A 13,773-nucleotide genomic window follows, 5' to 3' on the forward strand; every position below is an offset into this window, starting at 1 on the left:
CTTGCTACCTGCTCAATGGTTCATGCCAGTTTTGCAGAAGGATCCTTAAAACAACCACCCTGAAAATTTTATATGAAAAATCCACATACTTAAAAAAAAGTTAGAATTTACATAACTATCAATTAGTTACAATTTGTGGAGGAAGTATTTTACATTAACATATAATAGAAAACATATAACTATCATACATAAACCTCATGTAAACTTCAAAAAAAAAAAGGAAAAGATTATAGATGCCAGTTTTATAACTGCAATAATGTACTTCAGCTTTACATAATATGTAAATTACCACACAACCAGAACTTGTGACATGGCTACCCTTTGAGCTTATGTTTCACATCACCACAGTGAGCCAAAATATCTGTATAATGCACACTCCCTTATATATTCAAACACGTTATCCATCTAGCTATCTATACACACATAAAGTGTGTGTGTGTGTGTGTGTGTGTGTGTGTGTGTGTGTGTGTGTGTGTGTGTGTGTGTGTGTGTGTGTGTGTGTGTGTGTGTGTGTGTGTGTTACCATCCTACCCATGATAACAAGCATTTCATGAAGAACAAACAATGAAGGCTTCTGGTTTAGAAGCCATAAATTTGCTTTAGAGCATCTTCCTTGCAGCAACAAGACTGATGACTTTACCTCAAATTCCCAAGAATATTTAAAATGCCAGTTAGTAACCCATCATTCTCTCTCTTTAACCTCTGAAAGCTTTTAGATACTTTCCTTTAGAAGACAGGTCTCAGAAACACTACTGATTCCTACAAGTCAATATATTTACTGCTCCAACTCTCAAAAATATCACCTACTGTCTGATAAACAGTATGGTATCAGGAAAGGCCACAACAAAACTACAGTCCTGCTGTGCTTCACACAAACATTCCATTAAGACATGGATGCAAAAAACTCAGTGGGAACTCTTTTAACCTTGATATAGACTTCTGAATCTGTTACCCTTTCTAAACTTCCTAGTGAATGAACTGCATGTGATAGTCATTTAAAAGGCCTTTCAATTAAACTGTTATGCACTGCTGTGCGATTCCATTTCTAAATGTGGTTTCAGTGTCATCTTCATATATAACATTCTAGATCTGAGTTGCTCAAATTTAGATTCACATTTAGGAGAACATAGATGGCATGTTGAAAACTGAGGTCAGAGTGATAAGTTTGGCAACATTATGGTCTTCTTCTTCTTTCGGCTTTTTCCCAGTTAGGGGTTGCCACAGCGGATCACTTGTCCGCTCAAGATTGGCAGTGGAGTTTTACAGTGTCGAGTTGCCAGCCCGGCACCCAACCTTCCACAGAAGGCACACACACACACACACACACACACACACACACACACACACACACACACACACACACACACACACACACACACACGCACTCACACCTAGGGCCAATTTAGAGTGTCCAATCCATCTGCAGCATGTCTTTGGGACGTGGGAGGAAACCGGAACACCCGGAGGAAACCCACGCGACCACAGGGAGGCACCCCAGCTGAGGATCGAACTGGAGAACCTCTTGCTGTGAGGTGACAATGCTAACCACTGCACCACCGTGGCCGCCCACTTTGGCAGAATTATGGTATTTGTTAAAAATTATATTTAAAAATGAATTTCCTTTTTAATTAACTGATCGTTGAGTTTCTGTATGAAGTTATACCATTCCATTTTTAAATTTTATTATACAATCACTCTTGTAAACTGCATTTTGATCCAAGTTACATAAATTCGGTGCAAACTTTTTTTCATGTTTTTCATGCTTTATTGGCTTTGTAGTGGAGGCATCGTGCTTACAGTTTCTGAAGTAAAAGTCTTTTTTTTTTTCATTTTTCAAAATATATTCTGTTTTTATTCTAAAGATATGTCAAAGTTGACTGCAGAGTTAGTTAAGTGTGGGAATAAAAATAACTGGCTCTGAGATTTTGAAGACCAACAGAGAAGAATATGTGACTGAATTTGAGGTCTAGGTTATCTGCATTAGTTTTCCATGGTGAGCATCAGACATTGGCTAACCAATATGGCACAGAAAAGTGGTCAGGGAACAGTAGCAAAAAATTTGAGTCCCAAAATAATGCATCCGTGTTCTTTGTGTATGCTTGCGAAACCGCTGTAGCAGGGGATGTTTCTTCCAACATATCCCTTCTTTTCTGTGCAGCATTGTGTTTTTCTTTTTCCTTTTAATCTGCTTGTTAACTGGAGAAGGGCACTATATAAAGCATCCTTTTTAGGTGTTGTCTGGGAGGACTGTCTGGTTACTTACACACCGAGCAAATGCAGGTGAAAGAAATCAAACCCTATAACCTTGACTACATGAAACAGCTTATTAACAGCTCAGAGCCTTAACCCTCTGCACTAACTGCCAGACTCTAGCAGTCCCTCTTATTCTGCAATGCTGGTAGACCAGGAATGTATGGATGGATCTGTGCCCTTTCTGCTCTCAGCCCCCCCCCCCTTTTGCTGTCAGTCCTAATCTCTGCAGGGTGATGTTTAACAATTTCAAGTAACTTACTGATGGCCTACGTCCCCTTAGTACAGCTGCTGTAATTAGTTTTTGTATTGTGTGGAATACCATAATATTCACAGGGAAATTATATGCAACCCCTACTAGTGCAATATTAATAGAAAAGTGAGCACTGCAATGGTGCCTGCAGCATTTATTGCACTGGCCTCATAATGCAGCAATTATGCTAATGAGGTTATTTTGCTAAAATCTTTCTGAATCTCACAAATACATCAGCATTATGTTGGCCCTACACTGTGCTATGGTCCCAGTGCCTACCTGTGTACATGAATGATTGTTTATGATACAAATGGTATATGCCTGAGCAGCGCAGTTATAATCATATCCTGTGGATGCATAAATGTAATGGAGTTTCCTGAGCACACAAGACTTTGAAAACCCTGTAAATTAGCCTATCAGAGTGTGAAGCATGTTAGAAATTGTCAGTAGCAGCATGCTGCCATTGTAATATACTCTGTATATGTTGGCAGAGTAACACTACCGGGGATGTCAGGCACACAACAGCTACCCTCCATCCACATTTCTGTTCAGGTCATGCTACTGCACATTAGCATTAGGCTATCTTGTGCTGCCATGTTGTCTGTTGACATGCATCATATTTTTAAAGCGTGTCAACACAGCACAACTCCGCTACCATTTTGACTCCTGACTTCACGTTGGTGCTTGGATACTGCTTGTGAAAGGTCTGCTTTTTATCAGTATTCCACATCTGTTCACTTTCATTACTGCTGATAGTACAGATTCAGCTCTATTTTCTTTGTAAGGCAGTTTATTACTGCTGCCTTCACTGTAAAGAAACTTAATGCTAGGTGACCACTTCTTTCATGTTCACTTTCTCAAATGGTTATATTACAGCTTTGTACCGCAGTATTTTTTTAACTTGTATCAACCTCTGTTGTTAAGACATTCTTTTCTTGAAAAGATCTTCTATCCTTTGTATATAAATGACCACCATCCCTTTAGACAACATATGATCTAGGGTCAGCTTCTTGACAAAAAAAGCAGCTTTGGGCTTCTGATCGTGTTGTGATTGTTGGATTCTCAGTCTGTTTACCCTCTGCAGATGTGATGGCCCACAGAAGCATTTGTTATAGAAACATGGCTGCCTCTGTTGATTGCTTTCTAGCATTCATTAATACTTTGCTTTGCCTTGATTCTCTGGGATCAACAAGGAAGTCAGAGCTGCTAATCTGATCTTTGACCTGCTGGTCAGTATTAAAAGAGCTGGTAAGATGACAATATTCTGTAAGGCATATTCCTATATTCCATAACTGTGAGGTAACAAACTCCCAGAGCTGCCAATTGTATCTCTTTTCATTAGATTCTTCACAGCCTAAAGCATTATCTCTACCAATCCATTTACCTGTGGGTAATGTGGTCTTTAAACTCTCCGCTCTTGTTCAAACCGTATAAATTCCAGTCTCTTGAACTGTGGACCACCGATGCAACAATGTCAGGTAATTTTTGTCTTAAGAATATAAACTTGTGTGTATTCACCTCACTTCCACTAGAGTATCTATCAATTTAGTAACTTTAGTATACTTGGAATACTAATCCAAGTATGTCATTTGCATGTCTTCTTTGAAATGAAAATTACCTGTCTATTCAACTCCATTGCTTTCTTGATAATGTAGAAAACAGTCTCTTCTCTTCAGTTGTTACAATGTTACAAATGCACACATTACAATGTTACACTACTTGTTCCATCTCTGCTGACATCCCAGGCCACATCATTCTAGCTGAAGGTCTTTTTTGCATTTTACCATTCCAGTATGTTACTTGTGTACCCTCAAACATCTCTTGTCTGATTAGGTATGATAGTTTTGTCTGCTTTGAATATTATGCCTTGAACACACTCAGCAAGGGATGTACTGGCCAACATGTTGTAGTCCATATAACTAATAATGGACTATAAGAGGAGGTAGCTGATGTGGCAGCAAGCAGAACCAGAAAAGTGGCAGAGATATGTCTGCAGAGAAAGTTAGATGTAGTTAGTTAATTTTTACATTTGTTGACCATGTGAGTGGGCTGCTGATATAATTCTTCATTATACCTCAGGCCATGAGCCATATAAATTAAAAAGAAGGATATGATCCGCTTAAGGAATACAGGTAGACTGAACCAACATTTTAATTTCAGGTGGAAAGAGGAAAATTCTAAGAATTTTTAGAAATAATTTATGTTCACTAGGAGCATAACTAAATGAATACATCACTTAACCAACAAGATATAAAAAGCTATGTAATAAGGAAAGAGGAAGCATGCAACTGTGGGAGAAGTTACGGGGGTTGAGAGAGTAACATTTGCACTGATTTGAAGTGATGAGGTGTCAGGAGGAGGAAAACTGAAACTTTATAAATTGGAAAGATAACAGATCTAGTTAAAAAAATAGTGTTCAAATGTATCCAAAGACCAAAAAGCAAACAAGTCGATGTTAGCGCTTTCATTCACTAATTTATTATGTGAACTTCCTCAGAAAAACAGTTCCACTCATTCATTCTTCCTTTTGTACTTAATCAACAGGAAATGACACCACATCCACTTCAAATATATACATATGTATAAAAAACTATTGTATAGTTTAAATTATTATTAAATAAACTAACTATTTGTTCAATAAAAAACATTTTAAATTTATAGACTCATTGAGTCCTGGATATTTATCAGCCCCTAAAAACAACTGCCATAATGTTTCTTACATTCCAGTGCATTATTTAAGTCACCACCAAAAATAATTTCATTGATCTTATCAACTACAGAAAATTCAAATTTCTTAAAATTGCTACAAATCAGAGCATGCTTGGCCAAAGAATTATTTGTATCTTTGTTTTTAATGGCCAAATTGTGCTCATAAACTCTACGTTTTAATGTTCTGATGGTTTTTCCAATGTAATAGTGGTCACATGATGCACAACAAGCTATGTAAACAATATATTGTGTATTACAATTGTAATAATCTTTAGCCCACATAGTATAATTAATGTGTTTTAAAGTTACAAAAGAACTATTGCTGATGTATCTACACTGCTTGCAATTTTTACAAGCATAGGTGCCTTTTTTTGTACTGACTACTCTGGTTGCCATATTAATTTTCCTGTTATCTGACTCTACCAAAGATTTTATGTTTGACATCTTCTTATAAGTAAATTGTGGTCTTGTACCTATTTTATTTATGAGTTCTTTATTACCCAACAATACCTTCCAATTGTTGACTATTATTTCTTTTATACACCACATCTCATTAACAATGTGCAAAGGGAATGCTATGTTGTAATCTTTCACTTCTGAAGTATTCTTTTTTGTACAAGAACTCACTAATATATCTCCTGATTTTAAGATAGGCTTAGCTACACCTTGTCTCAATACTGACACTTCTTGTTCTATTTTTTCCAACAACTTCACATCGTACCCTCGCTGTAAAAACAATAACCTAAGAAATGCCATCTCTCTAATAAACGTTTCATCGTCTGTAGTTAACCTACTTAATCTGATGACTTGTCCTTTGATGACACCTTTTTTCATGTGTTCAGGATGTAAACTATCCCTATGTAGGTACTGATTAGCAAACACTTCGTTCCTATAAATTTTACTGTTGAATGTGTCATTTTCTTTATCTATACTTAAATCTATATCTAAAAATGAAATACTTTCACCAAAACCACTAATTTTGAATTCCAAAAAAGTGGTTGTTTTATTTAAGTCGTTCACTAACTCTAGAAATTGTTCATATGTACCTGTCCACAAGAAAAACAAGTCATCAATAAATCTATAGTAAGCCTGTATTTTAGAAAAATAAGGATGTTGTATCAAAAATTTCAATTCCCAGTTGGCCATTACCATATTAGCAAAAGATGGTGCCACTCTTGCACCCATGGCCACACCTGAGATTTGCTGATATATATTTTTGTTGAATCTAAAAAAATTGTTATTCAACACTAGCTCCATTAAACTACATATGGTGTTAACTTTGGTACTCACCAATTCTGTATTATTGGTTAAATATTCCCTCATAAATTCAATGCCTTGTTCTGAATTTATAGAGGTATACAAGGACTTCACATCTAAAGTCCCAAACTTCATAGATCCCAATGCCCCTTTAACATTCCTAAGATTTTCCAACAAATGCCACGAATCTCTTAAGTAAAAACGTGATTTCTGTACTATTGGATTCAATATATAATCCAACCAAATAGATATATTTTCTGTCTTGGAATGTCTGGCAGAGATAATAGGTCTAAAAGGTGGATTAAATTGGTTTGTCTGTATTTTAGGGATACCAAAAAGAGTGGCCAATTTTGGATGCTCTATTGTTAAGTATTCATAACTTTCATAGTCTAACTCTCCTTGACTGAACATATCAAACAAAATTATGTCCAATTTTTGAAAACTATGCTTAACTTCATTTGTATTTACTTTTCTATAGACATTTTTGTCTCCTAACATAGCTAACATAGAATCGTCGTAATCTTTAGTATTCATGACCAATATTTTTCCACCTTTGTCAGCTCTCATAGTTCTAATAGTAGAGTTCTTACATAAATCACTTAAAGCACATTTCTCTTTCTGAGTGAGATTCTGTGGATACTCCTGTAAATGAATGCTTCTAAAGCTGCTTTCACATAAATTTTGTAATACCTGCAAAGTTGTATGAAGTGGGGGGTTGAAAGTACTTGGTTTTTTAGGTTTCCTTTCTAATATGCTGTCAGATAACTGTAAAACATCTTGCATAATATAACTTAAATTTAATTTTCTCAAGTATAACCTAAAATCTACCAAAAGTTTTCCTATATTCATACTGATGTTAGGTATGAAAGAAAAAACTTTCTTTAAAACATTTTCTACATCAGGTGAAAGAAAAAAATCAGACAAATTTATAACATTAATGTCAAAATCATTTACATGGTTCCCATTATTAGGTGTAACTGTCTCATCTACCACCTGAATTTCTTTTGATTTTGATTTTTCTTTTTTCCTTTCCCTTGTACTGAGTGGTGTTGTACCACTTTCGAGTCCATTTGTTTTGTACATTTACTACGTGAAAAGGGCCTTGGTTTTGCCCTTCATTAGACTGTGAAGCAACCTGTGCATAAGTAACTTCGTTGTCACAAGACACTACTCCATTTCCATTGTTTTGTGTTGTCCCGTTGTTACCATTTGGAGCATCTAAAATACAAATGTCATCAGTTATGTTATCCTTACTATCATTTACAGTCTCTTTTGTGCTGGTGTTAGTGATAACAGTCTGTCCAACTTCTTCGTTTCTATTTCCACTATACACAGTTCTCTGGTTGTCTGGTACTCTTTCTAAAACAACATAAGCAACATTTGTCTGGTATGCCATAATGTTTCTTTTTAATTTTGATTGTTTTCTCGATATGATGGTTGTCCTATGTCTATCGGCCTTCGCCTCTACTCCATTATACAATACCAAATGTTCACCAAAACAACCAAAGTTTTTTATTTTCATATCTAGAGACTGAATTCTTTCTTTAACACTAGTAATCTCTTTCTGATAATGTGCTGTTAACATGCACATCATATTGACGCCAGTAGTATTGTATAATTCTATCAAATCTTTACACAAATCATCACCTGGTGTGATGCAATTCGGAAACTTCACTATCCGCAAACCTTGCGGAACTATTTTCCTGGTGATACATTCTTGCAAATATTTAATTTCCAATTCCAAAGTCACAAACTTAAAAACCAAACGTTTGAGTTCGTATATAGCTTTTTTGCAGTTTATACTATCTATATACTTAGAATCGATGCTTGGTTTACTTACTTGTGTATTTGAATTTTCTAATTGAATAGAAGAAAATGGGTTGTCAACTGTCCTACTAACGTATTCCAGAACGCTGTTTTGTTTATAACCAGTTTGTAGTCCCACAACGGTATTACTTCGTTCTCCACCATTACTTTCGTTGTTTCTGGTGGAACGTGATGACGTCTGCTCGTTTTCAGAACCCTCCAAGTTACGCCGGTGCTTAGAGGGACTATAGTTGTTTAAATTGTCTGTCACTATTTTGACAATAGTAGCTATCAAATCCTCTTGTGGAATTGATTTAGTTGTATTGTCAGAACTTTCAGGAACTGAATAAACAGTCACATTTAGTAAACTGTCTTCACCGGATGCTTCAGAAGCCATGGATGTCACACAACACAATATACAAAACGAATTCCAAACACTCTAAAGAAACAGACTCCAAACTTAAAAAAATCGTGTTCAAGTGTATCCAAAGACCAAAAAGCCAACAAGTCGATGTTAGCACTTTCATTCACTAATTTATTACGTGAACTTCCTCAGAAAAACAGTTATACTCATTCATTCTACCTTTTGTACTTAATCAACAGGAAATGACATCACATCCACTTCAAATATATACATATGTATAAAAAAACTATTGTATAGTTCAAATTATTATTAAATAAACTAACTATTTGTTCAATAAAAAACATTAAAACGTAGAGTTTATGAGCACAATTTGGCCATTAAAAACAAAGATACAAATAATTCTTTGGCCAAGCATGCTCTGATTTGTAGCAATTTTAAGAAATTTGAATTTTCTGTAGTTGATAAGATCAATGAAATTATTTTTGGTGGTGACTTAAATAATGCACTGGAATGTAAAGAAACATTATGGCAGTTGTTTTTAGGGGATGATAAATATCCAGGACTCAATGAGTCTATAAATTTAAAATGTTTTTTATTGAACAAATAGTTAGTTTATTTAATAATAATTTAAACTATACAATAGTTTTTTTATACATATGTATATATTTGAAGTGGATGTGATGTCATTTCCTGTTGATTAAGTACAAAAGGAAGAATGAATGAGTATAACTGTTTTTCTGAGGAAGTTCACATAATAAATTAGTGAATGAAAGTGCTAACATCGACTTGTTTGCCTTTTGGTCTTTGGATACACTTGAACACGATTTTAAGTCTGGAGTCCGTTTCTTAACAGATCTAGTTAGATACAACTCCCCACTGCTGGGGCAACATAGAAAAAGGTCTTTTAGTGGTAGAAAGAGGTTGTCTTTTCCAGCTTAAGAAGCTGGCAAGGTTAGGTATGACACGGTAGTAAGTGGAACTAACTGCAAGTTTACAAACGGGGGGTGCTTAAATTCCAGAGTTTGTAAAGGACAGTGGCAAAGAGGGAGGATGCGCTTCCTAAAATTGGCAAAGATTTAACAGAAGAGTGAAGCAAGCAGTAATGAGTTCATAGGTCAGAGAGGTTATTAAACCTGCAGATTCTCTTTCAGGTCTTTTGAGAATGGATGTAGCATGTAGGATACATAAGGTACTGAGAGAAAAAGTAAATTCAGGAACGAGCATAAGAAAGTATCTGGCTAAACACCAAGGTAGCAACAAAAACAAAGGTTCCTAATGGTCTGGCTAAACACATCAAGAATCAGGAGTAATTCGGCTGGCAAATTTATAACAGTACCTGAGCTGTGACAGGATTTTTTGGAACTGTGCTTTCATTTTGCTGTTGTAAGGTGAAGGACAGGTCTAAAAGTACACTAAGATACTTACAAAACTATATAGGTGAAATGTTATTCCACCAGAGGTCATTTATCAAACAGTCTTTATTAGGTATCAAACAACATAGCTTCTGTAAGTAGTATTTAACAATACTTTGGTATTTGTGGAACCAAAAGTGCAGACTGCTAAGCTGATTTGATAAAGTAAGATATATTGTCATTGTCTTTGCCCAGACTTAAAATGTTTTTAGGCCATCTGCATAAAAACTGTTTCTGGCATGAAAAACTTTATAGAAGAGGTCATTGATAAACAGCAAAAAAACAGTATGTGGCCAATGTAGTACAGAAGTGTTACAATGGTGGAATCAAATTAGGAGGCTGTGTAATGTAATGAAATAATACCAGTTAAGAAGGACCAAAACCAGCTGAGTGAACTGAGAATGTATTATTAAGGTGGATAAGGGGTTAAGACTCAACATGGCAGGTAAAGGGGACGGGATCCTTGAAAAAACATTTATATTTAAATTTTCAGTTAATTTTCAGAAATTCTTTTTCTCTCTGAATATATATGCTTACAACTTACATGTAAAATAAATAAAGTTTACATGCAGATATGTATGAACTACCATGTTTAGAGGTTTCATTTCACTGTGCAACATAGATGCTATGCTATCAGGAGTAACTAGAAAAGCAGTTGGCACATTGCATAATTGGCTACAAATACTGCAATGGGAATTACTGAAATGAAAGCAACAAAAACTTGGAGAGGGTGTCATTCCACCTAAGATATGGTTTTCCAAGCTAAGGCAGCAGCTTATAAACAAGGGAGTTTTATCAGCTCAAAACACTTGCATAAGGTCTTATAGTAGACTGCCCCAAGGCATCTTATCTGAATTTCAGAAGTATTATCAACATTGTACTCAGCTGCACAATCATTCCAAATGCCAACATGAGATCAGTGAATTACTGTAAGTTTCAGCCGAGTGCTCCCTCTGAAATGTAGCCATTTCACCAAAATGCTAAATCAAGAAGATTTAATGCCTAAATAAGCATCTAGCTCTAACCTGAAAGGGAGTGTTAAAGAGCTATACAAATCTTTTGTTTTTTTGTTTTTTTTTGTTTTTTTTATTTATTTATCCATGTCTTCTAAAAATGTGTTTGGGAAATTGAAAAATATCAATTTCATAGATCTCAGTAAAATGGAAATACACTGGTTATTCTAAAGACATTAAAGGACCCATCCTTTGTTCATCTTACAAACCAGTTTCAAGTTAAAATTCAGATTTTAAACTGCATGGCTCCATTCAAGAAGAACTTCAACAAAATGACTGGCACCAAAGTAGAGCAGCAAAGTATTTAATAAGAACAGTAAATAAAGTAGCAACGCTTTCAGGTATCCAGTACCCTTCTTCAGTGCTTAATAACCACACATAAAATAGTTACAGTTCTTATATATATCAATTAATCACACAGCCAATAAAAACAAACAATTCATAATGCAATTAAGTACTAGGTAATATACTTTTAAAACTACATACATTTTACAAACAATAGTTTTAGTCTAGAGAGTCATTTGTTTGAGTTTTAAAACAGGTTTGACCGACACCATCTGGTGGACACCTGGTGGGTGTTCAGTCTGTAGTCTTAAAATCCACTGATATTCCTTATTTTCTATTTTGGTGTTTAAATCTCCTCTTCTAATGGATCTCATTACAACTTCCATAACCCTGAATGGGTAGCATTTTCAGATACATACTTTGCTAAGGAGTTGGACAGTATACCTCTTCTAATTTCAGAATTATGTTCTATAATCCTGTCCTTTAAACGTCGTGTTGACTTGCCCACATAAAAACACATACATTTTGTGCAAGTAGCCAGGTAAATAATATTATTAGTGTTACAAGTAGGAAAACATTTAAAGGTGAAAGATATTTTACTGTTAGGATGTATAAATGTATTATGTTTCTCAATAAAACAACAGCAGTTATGATAAGCAAAAGTGCCTTGCTTAGCCCTTCTATTTTGTGATTTCACCATCTGCATGTCCTTATAACATAATCTGTTCTTAAGGTTCATGCATTTTCTATATGTGAACATAGGTCTATGGCTAATGGTGTTAAGCTCAGGTAGGATTCCCCAGTTATTGTTCACAATTTTTCTAATACCTTCACTGCATCTACTATATGTAGTCATATATCGAACAACTTGCGTATGAGCATTATTATTTTCCCTGTCATGATTACTCACTGTTTCACCAAAAAATGGGGGTAAGCCAAATCTCTGTTAGACAGAACATGACCTTTAACATCTTCTAACATTTCATTCTCATAGCCCCTCTCTCTCTCTAAATGAAGCCAAAGTTTCATTAATCTGAGAAACACATTTGGAATCACTAGTGTTTAACCTACTCATATGCATCACTTGACTTTTGACAATACCCTTATCATATACAACATTAACATCCAAGAATTCCATGCTATGCTATGAATAATGCATGGAAAAATGTAAAAAATTTGTAGTAGTGTTAAGATAAACAACATAAGCAATCAATTCATTTTCACTCTCCTCCCATACAAAAAAGATATCGTCCACAAACCTCTTGAAAAATGCTACATTTCTAACATAGTGATTTGACTATAAATTGACATAAAGATCCTCCCATTCATTCAGAACTAATGTCGCATAACTGTTCGCAATGGGGTGCTCATGGCAACTGCCATAATTTGATGGTAATATTTATTATCATAAACAAATATGTTACTCTCTAAGACACTATCCAGCAGTTGACAAATTGTTTGTGTCTACCTTTTCCATATTTGTACTTATTTAATATTTGTCTAATAGCTATAATGCCATACTCATTTCATATCATGGTAAAGAGCGACTTTATATCAAGAGTTATCATAATAAAGGTGTCATAGATTTTAGTTCTGAACTATGTATTAAGTTGCTTAAAGAAATCTGCTGTATCTTTAATAAAACTCCTCACATATGTTAAATACTTGCTCAGCTCACCCTGTAAATATACTGAGATAGCTTCCGTAGCCCAGCAGTTGTTTGTAAAATGTTGTAATGTAGTTTTAAAAGTATATTACCTAGCACTTAATTGCATTATTAATTGTTTGTTTTTATTGGCTGTGTGATTAACTAATATGTATAAGAACTATGACTATTTTATGTGTGGTTATTAAGCACTGAAGAAGGGTACTGGATACCTGAAAGCTTTACTACTGTATCATTTTTGATCCATTTGATACTTTTATATTGTTGGATTATATTCCATAATATACATTTGGAACTGTGTGCTGTGTTTAACTTCTGTGGATGGTATTTACTTTTTTGACTGTTTGCAACTTATTTCAAACCGCAGGAGTTTTCATCTTTCGGTGGTGCCTTTTTTGTTTTACTTGGTTACTTGCTTGTTATTTGCATCGCAGGGAGAACATGGCAGCAACAGCTGATGACACTGACAATATTGAGTTACCTTATAATGTGCATGGAACTGCGATGGAGAAGCAGAAGCGTCATAGATTTCATGATTGCGTTTCCGGTAAAGAAAATGTCTTGATGTTGTTTGAACCTACTTTTGACAGTCATAGTGAGGGACTTGGTGCGGAGAACTTCCTGGGCCTTTCAGAGGATTTAAACAAGCTGGAACTGGACTTTTTGAAACTTAAGCAGATGCAATTGCAACGCCAGCACTTCGAGGTGTGTTTACACAAGAAGGTTGTGCCGATGGGCTTGCGCATCTTAAAGATGCC

Source organism: Protopterus annectens, chromosome 15.part0 (genome assembly GCF_019279795.1).
Source record: "Protopterus annectens isolate FY-2018-M chromosome 15.part0, PAN1.0, whole genome shotgun sequence".
Classification (NCBI taxonomy): domain Eukaryota; kingdom Metazoa; phylum Chordata; order Ceratodontiformes; family Protopteridae; genus Protopterus; species Protopterus annectens.